This window comes from Suncus etruscus, chromosome 10 (genome assembly GCF_024139225.1).
Source record: "Suncus etruscus isolate mSunEtr1 chromosome 10, mSunEtr1.pri.cur, whole genome shotgun sequence".
In the NCBI taxonomy this organism is placed as follows: domain Eukaryota; kingdom Metazoa; phylum Chordata; class Mammalia; order Eulipotyphla; family Soricidae; genus Suncus; species Suncus etruscus.
In genome coordinates, this window is record NC_064857.1 from 98,223,602 (window position 1) to 98,232,635 (window position 9,034).

Consider the following 9,034-nt stretch of genomic DNA (forward strand, 5'->3'; position numbering starts at 1 on the left):
CAAGGCAAACGCCCCACCTCCATGCTCTCTTTCCAGCCCCAAGATTTAAATTTAATTGGTATCTTAGACTAGAGAGACAGTACAGTAGTAAGGTGCTTGTCTTGCTGAACCAACCCCAACTGATTCCATTCAATCCCTTGCACTAGGATACCTGAGCACAGAGCCCCTGAGTATCATTGACTATGTCCCCGTCCAAAAGCAATCAAAAAAGAAAACCTCCCCCCGCCCCGCACACACCCCTGACTAAAGTTTCATTTTTGCTTTTCGTTTTGTTGTGGCAGCTACACCCTGCAATCCCAGAGTTGGGGGTGGGGTGCGGTGCAGGTAAAGAAGTACCTATACAGTGCCAGGGATAGAATCCTTAACTAGTACATGGACGCACGTGCTCCAATGCTTGAGCACAACCTCATACCAAACATAGTTCTTGGTTGTTCTGACTGTGGCACTGCAGGGAACCAGAGCCTTGCCCACAGTATCAGAGGTGGCAGCTCTCTCCAAGCTGCTTTGTGAGTCCTTCCTGAGCCACCCCATCCTAAGCCCCCAATCTTTCTTTTCTCCTCCCATAAGTGTCTTCATAAGTCGTTTTCTACCTTAATGAAGCCCTTCCTACCCTAGGAACACAAAAACTCAATACAAAAATGCCTTCCTGTGCTCGCTTCGGCAGCACATATACTAAAATTGGAATGATACAGAGAAGATTAGCATGGCCCCTGCGCAAGGATGACACGCAAATTCGTGAAGCGTTCCATATTTAAAAAAAAAATGCCTTCCTCACACCAATATCCACTGAAGTGCTATTTACAATAGCCAGACTCTGGAGACAATCAAGATGCCCTTCAACAGATGAATGGCTAAAAAAAACTGTGGTATGGGGCCAGTGAGGGTGAGGTGGCTGAGGGTGAGGTGGCGCTAAAGGTAAGGTGTCTGCCTTGCAAGCGCTGGCCAAGGAAGAATCACGGTTCAATCCCCTGGCATCCCATATGGTCCCCCCAAGCCAGGAGTAATTTCTGAGCGCTTAGCCAGGAGTAACCCCTGAGTATCAAACGGGTGTGGCCTGAAAAAACAAAAACAAAAAAAACTGTGGTATATATACACAATGGAATATTATGTAGCCGTCAGGAGAGATGAAGTCATGAAAATTTCCTATACATGGATGTACATGGAATCTATTTTGCTGAGTGAAATAAGTCAGAGGGAGAGAGGGACACATACAAAATAGGCTCACTCATCTATGGTTTTTAAGAAAAATATAAGACATTATTGTAATTGTTACTCCCCTCCCCCAACTTCCTATTTTGATCTCCTTGAGAGACAGACCTTCCCACATCTGGGAGGGGTCTTTGGCTTCTTGTTTTGATGACCTAGAGAGGCAAAAGGGGGTTTGCCTCAGGGGCAAGAGATAGATAGATTGGGGAAGATTGAGCAAGAGAATTGAGAGAGGGGCCGGGGCGGTGGCGCTGGAGGTAAGGTGCCTGCCTTGCCTGCGCTAGCCTAGGACGGACCGCGGTTCGATCCCCCGGCGTCCCATATGGTCCCCCAAGAAGCCAGGAGCAACTTCTGAGCGCATAGCCAGGAGTAACCCTTGAGCGTCACAGGGTGTGGCCCAAAAACCAAAAAAAAAAAAAAAAAAGAGAATTGAGAGAGGGATTCAGCAAGAGAGGTGGCTGGGAGAGATGTTTGAATGCAGGGCTACTTATAGAGCTGGTTTAAAAGGTTTAAAAAGCTTAGGAGCCACACGTGGTGGATAGGGCCTCAATAAAGCTTCATGTTGCTGGATATCTTCTTCTGAGAGGAAGAGGGTATGCATATGTGGGTACAAATGACAAACCCCCCCCCCCAAGAAATTTTGGGTCCTTTTACGCCTTGTCAGAAATCAAATTAGCGCAAACGACCAGGATCAGGTTGCTGGGACTACAAGCTTGCCCCCACATCAAATACAAAATGCTCAAGACACTGACAATTGTAACACTGCTGAGGCCTCCAGGAAAGTAAACAAGGGATTAACTTTCACACTCAATACCTTGAATGAGACTGACAAGAGTAAAAAAGACCCTTACATTCCAGAATGCAAATAGAGAAACAGAAACCTGCCTTTACTGGATTATGAAATTTAGGTAACTCATGCTATATGAACTCAATTTACAATGCTTGTATAATATTTCAGATTTAACTCAGTATTTTTATCAAAATCATTATAAAAAAGACATTAACAAAGAAAATCCAAGCGGACATAAAGGTAAATTAGCAGAACAATTTGGTTACCTCATCAAAATCCTGGGAAATGGATGTCATAGGAATGTCAATCCGGAGAACTTCAAAGCAACAATTGGCTTACTTAATGACCAATTTGCTGGACACAACCACAGGATTCTCACGAATTATTGATGTTTCTGATAGAGGGACTACATCAGGATTTGCTTACTGAAAACTTAATGGCAGATAAAACTATACACCTGATAAACAATGAAAAACATGAACAATCTAGGCCTAAACACCAAAAGGCTCACAAATGTCCTCTTTCAAGGACAGTTCAAATCTATACTACAGTGTCTCACATGTCACCAAAAGTCTGAGGTTTATGAGACATTTGTTCAGTTGTCCCTGGCAGTCAAGCCTACAGATAAATGTACATTAGAGGAATGCCTCGTTGAATTTTTTAAAGAAGATTTGAGAGATAACAATAGTATTCATTGTAACAGCTGCAACACTAAAAGGGACTTTTTAAAGAGGACACACTTATGAAAATTACCTCCAATATTAATAATTCATTTGAAACGTTTTTTTTTTTTTTTTTGTTTTTTTTTTTTTTTTGGTTTTTGGGCCACACCCGGTGACGCTCAGGGGTTACTCCTGGCTATGCGCTCAGAAGTCGCTCCTGGCTTGGGGGACCATATGGGACGCCGGGGGATCGAACCGCGGTCCGTCTCCTAGGCTAGCGCAGGTAAGGCTTACCTTACCTCCAGCGCCACCGCCCGGCCCTGAAACGTTTTACTTTTGATGGCAAACAAATTGAAAAACTACACACTATGTGGATTTTCCTTTAGAAGACCTCAACTTAGCAGAATTCACTCAGGAAAAAAATTACAAAACTGAAAAATACATCTTATCATCAGTGTCTAACCATTTTGGTAAACTTCATTTGGACACTGTACATCATACTGTAATATTGACTCAAAACAACACTGGATCAATTTTGATGACAACAAGATCAAGAAAATTCCTATTGCATCAGTAAAATCTACAGCAGCATACATCCTGTTTTATACTTCTCAGAGATCTACTATAAACGCCTAATAATCATTTCTTTCATTTGTCAGTTGTCATTAATGCTTTATGATTCATTTCACAGGTACTACTGCTGAATAGGATTGAATATGATGAATCCCCATTGTGGTTGCTTGTATGATGTATTTATGTCTTAATGTCACTATTGATCCAGGATCACTTGAGAGAAAGCTTCCTCATCATATTAAGGGTATTGTATCGCAATATATTGAGATATACTCATTTAACAACTTTCACTCGAACATCATTGTTTTATTTCCCTCAATTTAGGCTACAAGATGGAGATGAATTCATAATTTTGACATAACAATACCTTCTAGGTGGACTCTCTTTACAGTGCTCATCATCTATGATTACGATAGAATTACTGGTCTCTACTTGTATTATTGGATTCCATGGTTGTATTGTGCATGAAATTCTCTTTCAGATTTACTCGACTATGCCTTAAAAATATATCTTTTGTTGTTGTTGTGAACTTGAAGATATACATCTACACAGTTTGCCGGCTATTGTATTTTAAAGCGCTTTTTGTTGATTCAGCTGAATTCTTTCTTTTGCTCTATTTGGGATCCTTCCCAACAGTATGAGTGAGTGATGGCCATGTTTTTGTAAAATATGTATATGTATGTCTTGTGTGTCCGTATGTCTTACAGGTTTTGTATATAGTTCTTTTCCTGACTTTATCTTCCCCAATTTATTCTTCCTTATCCTTCCCTCTTTCTCCCTAGTCCCTAACATTCTATTTTCAGGAATCCCTCCACATCTGCAAATCATCTCTGTCACCCACAATGACAAGCCTCCTAATCTCGGACTGAGAAAGACATCGTAAACTGTTGCAGTGCTGTATCCTGTTTCAAATTACAACCCGCTTTCCCTGACTCATCAAGTATCTTTGGTCGGACTTTTGGGAGTTCTGGACTCCCCATCCTTTCAGAGTGGTTTTTGAACTTGGTAGAAATTTCAGCTCTTGTAGTTTTTATAATTGTAATCCTGTAAAGTTATATTTGATTCTACACTTTTGTTGATTACTGTAATTAATGTTTTTACATTTTAGTTTTTTTTTTTTTTTTTTTTTTTTTTGGTTTTTGGGTCACACCAGGCAGTGCTCAGGGATTACTCCTGGCTGTCTGCTCAGAAATAGCTCCTGGCAGGCACTGGGGACCATATGGGACACCGGGATTCGAACCAACCACCTTTGGTCCTGGATCAGTTGCTTGCAAGGCAAACGCCGCTGTGCTATCTCTCCGGGCCCTACATTTTAGTTTTTAATTCTCGAAATTGATGTGGTATTTCATTAAGGTTTTATTTTTGTTACTTTGGGTTAGGGGTTAGATACTGTCATAAATAAGTTACTAGATTGTAATTCTGTCATTGGGAAAAATAGCAAGTGCAAAAGGAGGTTTTATTCATTTTGGATGGACCCTCAATTTATTCTTTGACACGGGGAGGTTCTCTGCCTCAAGCATTTTGTTTTGGTTTTGAACTTAAGCTCCCATCTCAATAATCGGCCGTACATGGTTCTTCATTCTCGGACCTCTTCTGAACTTCTGACTGGACTAGAACTTCTCTTGGATTGAGTTCAAATACCTATGGATCTTCTTTACTGTGGCCCCCACTGTGCAGGGATGTGTGTGCCTCTTCCTTCAAAACAGGGCCCTAATTCACTGCCTCCAAAGATGGGCTTTCTTCTGCTCAAGCTGGACTGGAATGGAAAATGTGTTTCATCTCGCCTGCTACGCAACCTTGTGAGCATCTCATCTAAGGATCTCTGTCTCCAAATTACTTTCGGGCTTTGTGATTGCCCTGGGAGACCCCCATGCCCTATTAGGTCCTGAATCTTGGAATTTCAAATTCGACTTCTGCTTTTCCAAGGAAAAACTTACTCGGAATTGTTCATCTTGGACGCTGTAGATTTTTTCTGCTCTGGAGCTTGTAGTTGATTCCTTTACATCTGTTTCTGGTTTTGAACACCCTGTGTTAGGTTAAAATTTTTTCTATATTTTTTCCGGTGATGCGCTTATGCAAACAGCCACTCTTTTACCATTGCTTAGTTGTTCTTTTTACAGTGGTAAAAAATATTACTTACATCTGTATATTATTATTATTATTGTTGTTTCTTTACAAAAAAAAGGGGGGGGAATTGTAGTATATGAAAAAGTTTCCATAAGATTATTCCTGGAATTGTATTTAAAAATATTTCCTTAGGATTGTTCTGTGATTATTGCTCCACCTAGGCCTTCCAGGTGGGGGCGCTGTGGAGTTGGCAAAATAGCTTAATGGACAGGGAAGAGGGGTCTTTTTGTGAGAGCTGATTGCAGGCTGCAAGAGGACTCTCTCTCTCTCTCTCTCTCTCTCTCTCTCTCTCTCTCTCTCTCTCTCTCTCTCTCTCTCTCTCTCTCTCTCTCTCTCTCTCTCTCTCTCTCTCTTTGCCCAATCTTTCACCCTAAAAAAAAAAAAAGAGGAATTGGCATTTATCTAGATGGAGAGCTATGGCTGAGGGAGAAACGAGAATGCAGGGATGAATGCGTAAATGGTTAGCAGCCATATCTGATGGCTAGGGCTGAATAAAGATGTTATCTCTCATGAGCCTGCCTGTGAGTGAATTCAATACCCATCGCTTTCCTGGACCCAGACCCTCCGGTTAATGGGGGATGGAGCCACGTGGCCGGGGCCTAAGGACAAAGGCCTCCACCACTAGCCAAGGCCATCATAAGGGCTTAATGCAACACATGTCTCCTAAAACCTGTCTGCCTGTGGATCATTCCCTTAATGCCACCCTGAGATCGTCAGCTGGAGGAGGTTGCAGAGAAAAAGGCCTTTCTCTCCATCCCTCCATCTTACCATCCATCCATCAAAGACTTTATAATTACTATTTAATTCATAATTCAACAGTAATAATGCCCAGAGATAAGAGACAGAAGGACTGGCTAGCCACACTGCAAAGAGTTTGGTGAGTGCAGTTAGCGAAATAACTACACTAACAATTACCATGAAATGTTAATGAGTGAGAGAAGTAGAATGCCTGTCTCCAATACAGACAGGGAGGGAGGAAGGAGATGGGGGGGCATTGGTAGTGGGAATATTGTATTGGTGAAGGGGGGGTGTTCTTTATATAACTGAAACCCAACAACAAGCAGTTCTATAATCATGGTGCTTAAATAAAGTTATTATTAAAAAAAATATATCCCTTCCTGCTTTAACTGGCTGGAGCGAATTCTCTTTTCTAAAACTGACAGATGCCAGGCAGCTGCCACAGTCCTTTGGCACTTTGAGGTGCCCTCTGGGGAATCCAGCTCTGTCAGTGAGGTCAGTGTGTGTGACCAGCTGATGGAGAGGAAGCAATTCTATGCTGTAAAGTCACAAAGATCTACAGGCTGAGCGAATGTGGTATAGGAGAGTGAGGCCAAGAGGCAAGAATGTGGGAGACAAGGCAGGTCAGGCTCCAGGGACAAATCAAAGAGAGGCCCTTGTGACCACAGCTGAATGAAGAAACTTCAGGAATAATCTGGCCTCCTGCATTTTATTTTCACAGAGCCCTAACACACCTGTGTTATATTATTTTCTTTTCATGTCCTTTCTGGTTTGGAAGATCACAGAAAGGACATGAAAAGAAAATAATAGGGGCAGGAGAAGTGATAGTATAGTGGTAAGTCATTTGCCTCGCACGTGGCAGACCCAGGACTTTGGATTTGATCCCCGAGCCTGCCAGGAGCAATTTCTGAGCACAGAGCCAGGAATAACCCCTAAGTGTTGTAGGGTGTGACCCCCAAACCAACTAATTAAATAAATAATCAAACTAAATAAATAAATAAATACAATTCTTTAAAAAATAAAATAATACAAAATTTCTTTAAACTGTTATAAAGCAGTGCTCAGGGCTTCTGGCTCTGTATTAGGGATCACTCCTGGGAAGTCTGAGGTGACAACATGGGGTACAAATCTGGGCCAGCCACATGCAAAGTGATTGCTTTGCCTCTAAACTATCTCCACAACCCCAAGAACTTGTTTTTAAAAAGATGTTTGTGGAACTGAAGATAGCAAAGCAGGTAGGTCTTGCCTTGAACAAACCAAAAATTAAGTAAATAGATGTTTGTGGGACTTTAAAGGCTAAATATGTGCTTTATATGCCAAAGGCCTGGGTTCCATTCCTGACATTGCATGGTCCACTGAGCACTGCCAGGAGTGACCTCAGAGTAGTAAAAATGCACATGTGATTGATCATCTCTCTCTGATGCCGTCATATATGGAAACCCTAAGATATGTTTGTTCTTGGGAGCTGGAGAGATAGCACAGTAGGTAGGGGGTTTGCCTTGCATGCAAGCTGACCCAGGTTCTATACCCAGCATCCCATATGGTCCTGAAGCCTGCCAGGGGTAATTTCTGGGAGGAGAACCAGGAGTAAGCCTTGAGCACTGCCAGGCATGGCCCTAAAACAAAACAAGACAAAACAAAAGATGTATTTGTTCATTCAGCAAATATTTGTTAATTCTATCTGAGACAGGTCTGGGCAAGGTGTGGGGAAAAGGCTGGGCTGTAATGACTAAGGGCCTTTCTCACAAAGCATTTTTAGAGCCAAGGGGACAGAGATGAGGACAATTGAAAAGCATCAGTGCTGCACAGAAGATGGGAAAACAGGAGCACTGGAGCCTGTAGGACTAGGAACAGCCCTTCAAGAAACTGAAGAGGGAGTAGGAAATGGGCAGAAGGTAGAGTCCTGGGACCGGAGAGATAGCATGGAGGTAACGTGTTTGCCTTGCATGCAGAAGGACGGTGGTTTGAATTCCATATGGTTCCCTGTGCCTGCCAGGAGCGATTTCTGAGCGTAGAGCCAAGAGTGGCCCCTGAGCACTGCCAGGTGTGCCCCCCCCCAAAAAAAAAAGAAGAAGAAGATAGAGTCCTGGTTAGTCCAGGGTCAGAGTGATAGTACAGTGGGCAAGGCATTTGCCTTGTACATGGACAACTCAATTCCACATAGTCTCAAGCCCTCCAGGAGTAATTTTTGAGTGCAGAGCCAGAAGTAACCCCTGAGTAAAGCTGAGTATGTCCCCCCAAGCAAAAAGAAAAAGAAAACAAAACAAAAATAACAAACTACAAACAAAAAGAAACAAATGACTGGGAAGAATCCAATTTGTTGGCATGGCTTCAAGGCCCCGGTCACAACAGTCCAGGTGCGTCCTAGTACAGAGGGAACATAGACACCACACTCTAGGATCAGGCTTGCTCCCACCCCCCAGAACTAACCAAGAACTTTACATACATGCACATCCAAACTTTTCAGACCCTGTCACCTGTCCCTGAAGCAGCTCTGTCCTCCTTCATTACTTTTCCCTGTGCATAGTACATGGAACCATTTCGTTCTCCACTATCTCAAAATTTGTGCAAATGGGAGAGAATAAGATCTGGAGGTGCCCTTCACCGCATCAAGAACTTCAGTCTGGGCCTCAGTAATAGTACAATGGGTAGGGTATTTGCTTTGCATGCGACTGACCAGATTTGAAACCCCAGTACCCCAATATGGTCCCTTGAGCCTCACTAGAAGTGATCGCTGAACATGGAGCCAGGAGTAAATCCTGAGCACCACCAGCCCACAAACTCTTCTGGCAAGTTCATTGGGCCTTTGATTACAAATGTTCTCCCCATTGGCACAGCAGCGGTAGGGCATCTGCCTTGCAAGCGGCTAACCCAGGACAGTCCAAGGTTTGATCCCCCAGAGTCCTATATGGTCCCCAAACCAAAAGAGATTTCTGAG

General features: G+C 42.8%; 1 non-coding gene across 1 annotated transcript; it reads left to right on the forward strand.

Annotated features, from left to right (window-relative positions):
- The first annotated feature begins 648 nt into the window (after positions 1-648).
- Positions 649-755, forward strand: LOC126021452 (U6 spliceosomal RNA). Its single transcript, XR_007499967.1, has one exon. It is a non-coding gene; the product is annotated as a U6 spliceosomal RNA (small nuclear RNA).
- The last annotated feature ends 8,279 nt before the right edge of the window (positions 756-9,034 follow it).